Below are 12,047 nucleotides of genomic sequence, written 5' to 3' on the forward strand. Positions count from 1 at the left end.
TGCATGTTCTTTGGCTTGTGCTCCTGTTTTATAGTGTGACTTTGATGAGTTATCACAGGGCAGTGACTCTGAAATTCTGTTCTGTTTGAACAGAATTTTCAAAAATCAGAGCCTGCAGCCCCTCTCTGACCCTGTTGACACTTGTGCCTGCCCTACTCAGGAGTTGAAATGCAGATGGTACCACCCCATGAGCTTTCCTGACCAGCTCCTCCCTGCAGGGCTGAGCAGCTTTAAATGGCAATCCCATCACAAATGGGGGGTCTAGGGGTGCCTCGTGGCAGTGCCCCCACACAGAACCGTGTCCCCTCTTCCCTTCCCTCACTGGGAGTGGGGCTGCCACCCTTTTCCTCCTCCAGCTGCTCATTCAGCTGGCCAATACTTGCTTAGGAGCTTTGCCTTTGCTCTCTGCCCAAGAGAGGGGAGGCACAGGATGTAAATACCATTATTGTTGTTGTTATATTCACCATAATGTTATTCCTGAGTGGAGTTGGAGCACTGAAATTGACAGTGAGCATCAATGAACTTCAACTCTAGGTCCCATTCTAAAGCCTGGGCCTTCAAATCCAAGAAGGATTGCCAGGGGGTTCATTAGCACCAGGATTTCCCTCTTTGGGCTGGGCACTAATAGGTTAATGGGGTGGGCAGCTGACTCAAACAGCCTCTGATGGGGCCTTTGCTGCAGCAGTGGTGTTGTTTCTCAGCTTCAGCAGCTCCTGGGAACTTGTTCTTCTGCCTTGTGAGTAAAAATCTTGCTTTATTTCCTTTTCTCGAGCTTGAGAGAATATGGCCCTTGTGCATATTTTATAACCTTTTTGCTAAGGCATTTGACTTTGTTGGATGTTTATGTCATGGTCTTGCCATGTGCATGAAATGTTGTTGTAGTGAGGTGAGTGTTGGTCTTTTCCCTAGGGGCAAGGGACAGGACAAGAGCAAAGGGCTCCAGTTATGCAGGGGTGGTTTAGGTTGCACATTAAGGAAAATTTATTCCCTGAAAGGGCTCTCAGGCATTTGAACAGGCTGCCCAGGGCAGTGTTTGAGAGCTGTGCGGGTGTGTTGCTGACTGACCTGGTTTAGTGTTGGAGTTGCCACTGCTGGGCTAACAGCTGGACTTGCTGATCCTTAGGGTCTTTCCCAACCTAAACTCTGCTTTGATCACAAGTTTTCACTGTCTCTTGGTGAGTGTGTGCTTAAAGTAATGGTTCAATAAAGTTGTTAGTTCCAATTTGGCTTTACAACCTGAGGAACAAAAATTAGCAGGGTGATGTTTCTTTCCTGGGATAGGTGGAGAAAGGAAGCAGTGAGATGAGCAGGAAGATCAGAGTGATGCTCCTACAAGTTGTGTGGGTTTTGGTGGAGCCGAGCGCACAGAGAGCAGCTTCTGTGTGGAAAATAATGGCAAATTCTTATCCAAATAATAAGCAGTAAACAAATATTTTTACAAAGTCAGGATCTGTCTTTAGAAGTGAATTTGGAGGAAGTAGCTGCTACTTTCTCACAGATTTTTTGTATCGAGTGTTGCCTGGATATTCTTCATTTAGAAGCCACCTGCTTTACTAAATGGATGCTTTTGACAGTGATACTTGATTATATGATTTGAAATGTTGTTCTTTCATGTTTCCTTTTTTTAATTACACCAAAGTTGTTATTAATTTGACTCTTTCCTGCTGCCTTTGCTCGTTATTGTATGTGGCCTGAAAAGCATGTCACTTCTGTTGTGCTCTTGTTTAAGGAGAGAAAGAGAATTAAAAGTTCTCCAGCATGCCCTAGCCCTGTGACACACAGTGAGAACTCATGAATTACAATACTACCACTCAAGGTATTTCAATGTTATCACAAGTGTTTCTCCTCTGTGGAGCTCTGTGCTCATTGAAGCCTCTGTTTTCTCTTTTAAGTGGAGCTAAGTTAAATTCTAAAATTCGTGTTTCCTCAAAAGTCTCATCTTCAGTAGAGACTCACACCTGAACCTACATTCTTCACTCTATTTTCTTTTTATAAATTATATAGGAGATTAAACCAGACCTATCCCTATCCAGTCCTTGTTTTCTACCTTGGTTGTCAAATGGGAATAGTCCCTTAAACCAGAAAACTAAACTCACCCATTTTCTCTTCCTTGCACACACCAGAACTGGAGTATTTGTCACAGTGGCCTTTGGATGTGCAGCAGTGCACTTTTATCTCCAAAGTGGGAATGCTTCCTGGCTGGGTGGACCAGGACTGTTTATTTTCTTTTTTCAGAGGGAAGTGAATAAATGTTTTGGCAGCAAAGCCACCCCATAAATGTGTCACATTATGGCTGAGTGGTTTGTGTTTTACTATTAAAACTGTCATTTCTACATTTCATTGGTGTCCTGTAATGTTAAATAATTACTTGAAAAAACAGCTCTGAATATAAGACTCTCTGCTACCTTGTTCCTATTGTTTGGGCTTGGCCTTGAGCAGGCCAGGTGTGAAACTTGTGTGCTCAAACCCTTCTCTTTGTCTCTGCCCTCTCAGGACTGCCAGAGATCCCTTACCTTCAGCTGACTTGCATATGGAAAAAAACCCAGCTTGGTTTAAAAACTATTAATATTAACCTGGAGACAGCTGGTGGTGATGGATAATGCAGATTCTGCCCCTTTCTTCCCATTCCACGTGCATGTTGCTGGTCCCAAACCTGGAGTTCTGTAGCCAATACAGGGCCAAGCAGCTGCTGACTCCTCTCACTTACCAGGTGTTCCAGATGTTTGCCTGCTGAGGTGAGGGTCATTCTCAGGGTGATATTATCAGAATGGCCTTTGCAGGTTTGTTCTGTTCTAAAACCATAAAGACTTTGTGTGCCCTAGATTTGCTTTTTAGTAGGTGCAGTTTATTAGCAGCCCTGTTGGCTTCTTCTACAAAGCAGCAGGAATTAATTGCAATAGCAATGTTCTTGTACTGACCTGTTGTAAAGGGAGTCAGTATATCCATAGAGAAATCCTCAGTTTCTCATTTTAAAGTATTTCCCAACTTACACCAGTCCAGAGACATTTTTAGTGATTTTGCTCTCATTACTCAGTATCCAGTGCTCACTGCTTTTCACATTGGCTCTCAGGGAAGCTGCTCCAAATGTGCTAAATTCAACAGATGTCATTTCACTGGCTCAAAACAGTCTGGATGTGGCTCAGAGAGAGCCTGGATAGAATGGTGTGCTGGCCCTCACATTTCATTCATTTTCCTGAAACAGTTTTAATAAATGAAAAAATACTGAGCAGCGGTTGTTGGGAGGTTTCTCTTGATCCTTAGAGAGTTAGAGGTGCCAAGTTTTGTTAGTTTGTTTTTGGAGTTTACTTTGTAGCTACAGCTCATTCATTGCTGCAGGGGGGTGGAATATTTTGAAAATTTCCACAATTTTCTGACATAGAAAAATACTTGTTTAAAGAAATAATGTCCTTTAGGTAACACTCTTTAATAACTTTGTGGGGTCTCTTATTCCTTTATCCAGCCACAGTAGAAGAAGCTTGAGTGTTTGCAAAACTAGTACCCAAATTTAAACTAACTGCTAAGAGGTAACAAATAATTATAAAATAATACAGTTTGCCTGCAAGAGTGAGTTGATAGGCTTGTTCTTAAGAGGGTGTTTGTCAAGTTCTTTTTCTGGCAGCAGGAGTAAGACTAAAGTATGATTCCTATCAACATAATAGCAATTAAGCACTTGACTAGAGCAGGCTGTTTTCAGCCCCATCACCATCATCCACCAATTGAAACTTGCTGCTACTTTGCTACAGGGAAAGGAGAAGAGTTATAGTTTGAGGGCAAACTGGTTAAGAAGTAAAGTTTGGTTTTTAGCTAAAAAACCCAAGCAAAGGTTTGATGCCAACGGTTCTCAGGTGTGAAATGCAAAATCTATACTGCTTTCTAGCCTCTAGGATTTTACAGCAGGGTAAATGTGAATTTACATCTTGTGGTTGAGAGGGGAGAAGGAAAGAAAAATTGTTCCTGTCAGATGTGATCTCATGGAAAGCAAATTGGTGGTGGAATGCCTGGATTAAAGATAACAGAACTCAATTTGTGGCTTTTATTCCCCAACCACTTTCAGCATTTCATAGTGGGGAATATACCATTCTTCAGTCACTTAAAATAAAACAATTCAAGCAAAGCAAAAGCCCAAGCAAAACTCAGCCTTTGTTGATACCGGTTTGTTGGAGATTTTGTAGAGACTCTCAATAGCAAAATTAGCATCCAAGTGAACCCATCTTGTGGAGCACTGCATGGAATAATTTGATATAAAGCTGCAGCCAGGCTGGGCTGACCTGTGCTTGCAGTGATTCATGAGTTACCTTTCTGGCCCCAATGGCTCTGTACAACTGAAACAAAATTACTATCCCTCACAAATTGCATCAAGCACTGCTCTGTGCTGCCCTTCCAGTGACAGAACAACTGAGATTTATTTTACGTGCCTGACAACCTTAGAAATCTTTTTTTTTTTTAATAGGTTTCTCCAGACTTTGTATATTACTTTGAAAACAGCTTTATTTTTTGACAAATATGAAAACTGTAGTGTCATCTGAAGCACAGGATAAAGGTAGAAGCAGTTGCCTGAGTGGCCCAGTAGCTCTTATTTATTATTCATGTTTTATTTTTATTCATTGTATTTATTTATGAAATATTATAATTGTTATAAAATATTTATTATTATTCATTAATTATGTCCTCCTCCAATAACCGCTGAATTTTAATCTCTTTAGGTCAGAAACCAGTTATTCTCTACACTCAGAGAGACTATAGAATATTTCCTACTGCTAGATAAGCAGATAAAGATGTGAAAAGGAGATCAAAGAAACTTGATTATTTATCTCTTGGTATTTATATATTTGGTTATTTGTAAGGGAAGCAAGAGGAATTCCATTTCAGGAAGAAATATGAAAAATAATAGGTTTTTGACAGCTTAAACACAACTGAATTTCAGTCCTCTCGCTATGAAAATGAATTTACTTATATTAATTTAGTACTCGTCCAGCTACAAGGCTTCTGTAACAAATGTACCGTGTAATTACCTATTTTATTTTCCCCAGTTTATGAAGTTCCCAGCTTCTCCTTGCCAGTCCTTCTCCTGGCCCTGAAACAGCTATGCCAGCACAATTTAAAAACTTAGGAATTACAAAGTGCAAGTGGCTTCCCTGCTGCAGGAGGAATAATCTATTTACTTTCTCTAAGAGAAGATAAGGGGTCAGTGTCATCCTATTCAAATATGCTTCCTCAGGAAAACACTTAGCAAGCTCCAAGAGATATTTCTTGAAGCCTTCAAGGATAAGTAGACCATAGTGGATAAGGCTCTCTGATTTTCAGTAGGGCAGACAGGAATACGGATGCCATGGACACTTTGGAATTGTCAGGCTTTGAAATTCTCTGCTTAATCTAATCCTCAGGTCAGATTTAGATCTATATCTACATTTTTCTTCTCTTTTTTATGCATTGGTTTGCGAGTGCAGTGCTCTGTAGATGTCTCACAGTGGGACAACCAGGTCTGTGTGGGATTCTCTTTGGGTTTTTCCTAAATACTTTATTAAGAGAGTTTGTGACAAATCCTGTGGAGTCTTATCAGGAGCAGCACTTGTGTTGCTCCTCAGGTGCAGCCCTGTCCAAACTCTCTGTTTCTGGTGTGTCAGTGTTTGTAAAGCTGCACTGAGCTCCCCCAGGGCACTCTTGCAGTGTTTGGCAGAACCAGCACAGCTTTACAGGCACTCTGTCCTCTCCAGATTCTTCCAAAGAGAAAAGCGCAAACACCCTGCCCAAAGGAGACAGGATAAGAGAATCACCTTGCAAACTGAGAGGATTTCCTTGCAGTACTCTTTGAGTGGGCAGCATCAGCAATGAGCTGTCTGTGGGGCTGTGAAAATGGAATTTGGTTGTCTTTGCAATGCAGTTTTGTCCGCAGCAGCAACTAAAATATCTTTGTCTTGAGGATCTGCAGAGGATCCTTCTGAGAGCTACTCAGAAAAGATGAACTCTTTAGGCAAAAAGTTTAATTCCTTCAGGAAAGGAGAAATGGGCTGTTCAAGTGGAGGAGCCTTCACAGCAGCTGGCGTGTCCATTGAGCATTGCACTGCATCCAGCTCTATTTGCACTGCATCCAGCTCTGGTGGGGCTAAAAACCAAATCAGCAGATTTATAGCAAGTTTTATCAAGAGAAGAGAGCACAGCAAGGTGCTGATTGAGGGTGTCCCCTCTCCCAGCCCCTGAGCACACAGCCTGCAGAGGAGCCCATGCTGGCAGCCCAGAGCACAGGCAGAAAGGGGATTTGGGCAGGATGGGCGTCATGACTGCACCCAGGGCAGCTGTTAAATTGCTCTGGAGAAATACCCAAGGTGTGTTTGCTTTTCCTGGTTTGGCTGTGGCCAACAGTGCACAAAAGTCTCATTGTCCTCTATTTTGTGTGCCTGAAACTGAAAAGCTTTCAGGTCCTCCTGGTTCTTTAGCAGAATTGCTTTGTCTTCTCCCTGCTTTGCATGTCAGAGGAAAGTGTGTACCTTCCTTTCTTGTGGATATTTCAGATAAAAAGTTGTAATAGTAATGGTTTGGGATGAAAGCCCACAAGCTCTCAGGGCAGCTCCTTCCAAAAGCTTCTTTTCTGTGCTTCCTTTGAACAATGCTACTTTTTGAGGAGCTGTAAGGAAAAAAAGGGAAATACCCTTGTCTGTGGATGCTCACTTCTGGGAACCTTGGGGAGCCATGTGGGAAAGGGAGCTGCATTTACACAGTGCAAGTGCCTGCCTGAAATAAGCTGGAGTTTGCTTTTTTTTCTTAGCCCCAACTCATAAATGTGAGTTGGTTCTTCACTTTACAAAGGTTTAGGTACTGGACTGTGATAGTGCATTAAGGTATTTTATTGCCTTATTGCTTTAAAACATGCAGTTGCAATCTCTTAGTTGAAAAGCTGCAATTATTTAAATAGCCTTTAGTCCACCTGTGTTGGCAGATATGTGACTGAGGTCAGCTACAGGCCAAGTTTGTTCTCTGTGAATTTGTTTGGGAAAGGGTTGTTTAGATGCATGAGTTTGTCACAGTTTAATAATGAAGAAACCATGTCATCAAGCAGTTGGGAGTTTCACTTTGAAGTCCTGCTGATGACTCCTGTGCATCAGGCATGAGCAGGAGGATGTGCATGTGCTGGTTTTGGGTCAAACTGCATCTATTGAGCCAGTCAGCTATGGCAGCATGTGAATGCACTGCCTCTAGTCCCAGCACAGCTTTTTCCATGTTTCATAACTGCTATGTTGCAATATGTTTTTTGAAGGGCTTTGTTTTGTTTTTAAATTTTAAAAAAAATGCTCTGTGCACACTTGGTGCCACCCTGGCTTTGTCCTGAGGTTCTGAAACATTGAGGAGCTGTCTAGACTGAAAGCTGAGCCCTGATGAAACATGCAGGAGCTGCCAGGGCCAGGTCTGCAGTGCCACGTCAGGCACAGATGGTTTAGCAATCTCCAGCCCCTCTGCAGCTGCCAGGGGACCAAAGGAAAACTTTCTGCTTTTAAACAAGCGGGAGCAAAGGCGTGCGAGTGTTGGTTTTGGGAGCTGGGGTGAAATCCCAGTAATGGTGAGGAGCATTCCAGTGCTGGCTGCAGTTGTTCATCCATCCCATTAGCCTCAGAATAAAATCATCTGCAGGAGCAGTTTTCAGTGTAGAAATTGTAACACAGAATTGAAATTGAGACTCTGGCAGCCACTGATGTGGTTGGTAGTGCTTGATGTACAGGAGAGCTCAGCCCAAGGGGAAGGCAAGCGGCTGTTAATCCAAAGACTGAGCCAAATCAAGTGCAGCTTGGGGCCTGTAAATAATTAATAGGTAAATTAATAAGGACTATTATGGTGAAACTATCATTACCTGTGGATTGAACTAAATACTCATCAGGATGGATAACTGGCTGCCTATTTTTCTCATCTGAAAACAAAGTAGAAAGTTAAAACACAGATAGTTAGACTAAGAAATCACATGTACTATTCATAAGTTCCTTCATATTTTATAATACTCAGTGAACACAAATAATATCTACAGCACTTCCCTCTTGTTAAAAAAAGAGCATAGAAAAAGGGGTTTTAGGCTAAGAATTATAAAGCTATTGAGTTGTGGCTTTATATGCAGTGAGCAACATGACACTGAACGTGGAAATTGAACTAGGGATAAAGGGAAACTGCTCATAAATTTAAGGTGTGCCTGATTGGCAACTCCTTATTCTTTAATCTGAGGTCTCATATTTAACAGGATGATTTTTATGAGTTTTCTTGGCTGTTCATTGGTGATCACACTTCCCTAGGATCTTCAGAGACCACATGAAGCAGCATCCCTAAGCTGGCTTCAGTATATGCAAATTTTAACTTTAGAGGTCCTGAGAGGAAAAAATAACAACTTGCATCTGCCTCCAAAGTAGCTGTTTCTTGAGCAGCCTCTGGAGTGACCATGGTGCCTGTATAATCTTGTTTCCTCCACAAAAAGTACAGGTGTTGCTTTTTTTGTTTCACTAATATGTAGGATCCTCCTCTAGGACTGTGTTTTCAAGGTGTAAATGTAAACAGTAGTTTTACATGGTCAGTATCTTGGGGTTCTAAATACCAGCTAATCCTCACATTGTTCCTCAGTTGTGGTGTACTGCAGTGGGAGATGAAGTTCAGAGGTGTCCATTCAGGGAGAACATCATTAGCTTAGTGATCGTTTGCACTTTCAGGGTCTCTTTCATAAGGAAACAGCATAATGCAAGCAATGCCTTCTGTAGAAAGAAAAAACAAAAGCCCTTTTGAAACACTGCAGCTGCTGTTGTTCGGCTTTTGAGGGATCATTCCCTTCCCAACATCCCATTTTGCTGTGCCATCACTCTGCTTCTTTATCGGCTGCGGAGAGCTCAGCAATGCTTGTCTTGAGACTCCCTCTAGTGAGGGAATGGTGCAGATTTCTGGGACATCCCGGAGGGTTTGTGGCAGATACTGGGGCAGTCATTCTGTGCGCTGCTGAAACCCTGCCAGGGGCTCTAGTGAGGGAATGGTGCAGATGAGACATCCCGGAGGGTTTGTGGCAATGTTGGGGCAGTCACTCTGTGCGCTGCTGAAGCCGTGCCAGGGTTTGCACTGGCAGGGTTTGCACTGCCTCCGGGGCTGGCCTGGGCTCCGGAGCTGTGCTCGCCTTGCCGGGCATGGGAATTGCGGGAAATCCCGGTTGCTGGGGGCTCCATGGCTGAGCAGCTCATCCTCTCCTCCTCGGCGGGCCCTGCGTTTGTGCACAGGGATAGCCTGGGATGGGCACCGAGGAGCTGGAGGGCTGTGCCTCCATCCCCTGTCCTGCCATGTCCCTGCTGACAGGGGGCACAGAAAGGGAATCCTTCTTCTCGGTGCATTATTAGCAGCAGTGATAAGAGAGTGAGGGAGGGTGTGAAGTGAGATATTGGGGGGAAGCTGTGCGTTGCATGCCCTGGCACCTCCCTTGGCACAGAATGGCTCTGTGGGCAGTTTCTCGGGAGAGAGCAGCTGTGAGCTGTCATGTGTTTAGGGCAATACACGTTTGAGTAAATAGGAATTGTTTGCACGGGGACTGCTGTACAGTCACTCAGGCTCACAGCTGCTTGAATTGATGGAAAAGGGACAAAGAATGGAAAGGTCAGTTCTGCTGTGCTGCTCTATCCCTGCCTTTGTCACCGACAGCTACACCAGGTTTAGAAACTGAATTATCTCTGAAAAATTATTCTCCCTCACTGATATTGTACCTTACCACACAAGCAAGTAGGTAGGGTGTTATTTAGCAGTTTTTTTCATAGTATGATTTAAAAAACTGTTACTACTGAATATAACCTGATTCTGGCACGTGGCGCTTTTAAAGCATTAGGTAACATTTAAGGCATTAGGTAACTCTAGATGGTTTTGATATTTGCTGTCTGTGGATGCATAAATAATAGGACTCAAACTCCCTCCCTTCTCATTATGTAAAAATAATTCATTTTTAGAAATGTAACTAAACTATAGTCAGTGTTGCTGTTTTCAGATGGAGCTCCCATTTCACAGCCTTGGTACAACTGGGACCAACCTTAGGGACAGCCCTTGGCATCTGCTGCCTACTTGTGCATCAATCACCAAAGGACAAGCCCTAGTTCAAAGCTTTGTTTCTTTACAAAACCCTACCATGCATCATATTTTCCCTAGGCCAGATAAATTCATGAGATGGAAAATTCTAATGTGGCTGGATAGGCTATCACATCCTGTGGATGTAGGAGACACCTTGTCCCAGCCATTCCCACATCCTGAAGTAGCCAACACCTGACTGGGAATGCAAAATCTTGGTGCAGAATGCAACCTATAGAAGAGTGTGTTACTAAGCCCCTGGGTGCTTCACCTTCTCTAGAATTTCTGTTTTGAATGTGAATAAGTCAGGGAACTGTGGGGTGGTGTTAGGAGTTTGTAATGCTGTGGCACAGTAGGATTTTAATTAGTTTGGCTTGTGTTTTTATGAATATAGAAAATTGAGCATTCGAGTACCTAATTAGTGAATAGCTACTGCAGTGAGGCAGCTGGTGCCAGGGAAGAACACAACATCTCTTACATCTTATTTTAAATTCACATCATTCTAGAAGGTAAGAAATGGAGGACAAACAGGAAGGACTTCTAAGGAGGCCTCAGGGTGACCCAGTTGTGGCCTTTCACTGCTTCAAGGGAGCCTGTGGGAAAGATGGAAAGAGACTTACAAGGGTGTGTAGTGACAGGATGGGGAAATGGCTTCAAACTAAAGAGGGGCAGGGTTAGATTAGATATTAGGTTAGATATTAAGAAGAATTATTTACTGTGAGGGTGGTGAGGCCCTGGCACAGGTTGCCCAGAGAAACTGTGGATGCCCCATCCCTGGCAGTGTCCAAGGCCAGGTTGGATGGAGCTCTGAGGAAGCTGGGATAGTGCAAGGTGTCCCTGCCCATGGCAGGGGCTTGCAATGAGATGATCTTTGAGGTCCCTTCCAACCCAGGCCATTCTAATTCTATGAATACAAACCCAGCTCTTGCCCACCCACTAAAAATAAAACACTAAATCTCTGTCACTGTGCTGAGTTTCAGTTTAATCCAGTTAAAAACTAATCTATACAAAGTACGGAGTGGGGCTTTTTTTTTTTTTTTACATATATTGCACCAGAGATATGAATTTGTACAACATTAACCAAATTTTACCCCTTCATTCTCCTACCAAAACCCCAGCCAAGTACAAAACTGAATCTCTGCATCTTTGTGGTGGAACTGGTGTCTGTATAAAGTCAGATACAGTTTTGTTGTAATCGCCTCCTAAATGAAAAGCAGAATACAGGCATAAGCACTTGTGCCCATGATATTCCAGTCCCTTATTTCTCTGATTATAACTTTGCACTTCCCAAGTTACAACAATTCTTTACAAAGCTCTGGATGTTTCCAGATAAACGGGATAAGGGAGACAATTGCCAACAGCAGAGTCAGGACTTTACAATCAAATGTAAGAGGCTGCACTGAAACTGAAGCTTGAGCATTACATTACAAAGCTTTGTGACATTTAATGGCATCTTAGGAGGCTGAAGTAGCCTGAAGGAATGATTTGTGTGGTAGAAATGCCTTCACACCAAAGCTTTCAGTCCTTGAATCTTTACAAACATCTGTGGCTGTATCACTTGTCCTCTGCAAACTTTCATGTGAGATGGGGAAACACAGAAAGGTTTCCCCTTGTCTTCACCGTGACATTTGAATAATTCCCTTTGTTTCCCTCCTCACCCTGTTACCCATGATCAGGCTGCAACCCCAAAGCCAGGGCTGTGCCCAGAGAAAGTTACAGCTCCATGAACCATGTCTGGGCCTCTCTGCAGACAGATGAGGCTGCTGAAAGATATTTCAGTCTCCAGACAAAGACAAAATCAAACTGTTTTAGAATTGCATAGAAATGATAAACAGTGGAGACATCGGTTTTCCAAACTAAAAATGTCATCTACTTGCATAAGGAACAAAAAGAAAAGGTGAAATAAGTCAAACTGGGTGGTATAAATGAAGGAAATGCAACATGACAACAGGATAAAATAGATAAATAATCTGTTCTGGCACTGAGTT

Source organism: Zonotrichia leucophrys, chromosome 5 (assembly GCF_028769735.1).
Source record: "Zonotrichia leucophrys gambelii isolate GWCS_2022_RI chromosome 5, RI_Zleu_2.0, whole genome shotgun sequence".
NCBI classification, from domain to species: Eukaryota; Metazoa; Chordata; class Aves; order Passeriformes; family Passerellidae; genus Zonotrichia; species Zonotrichia leucophrys.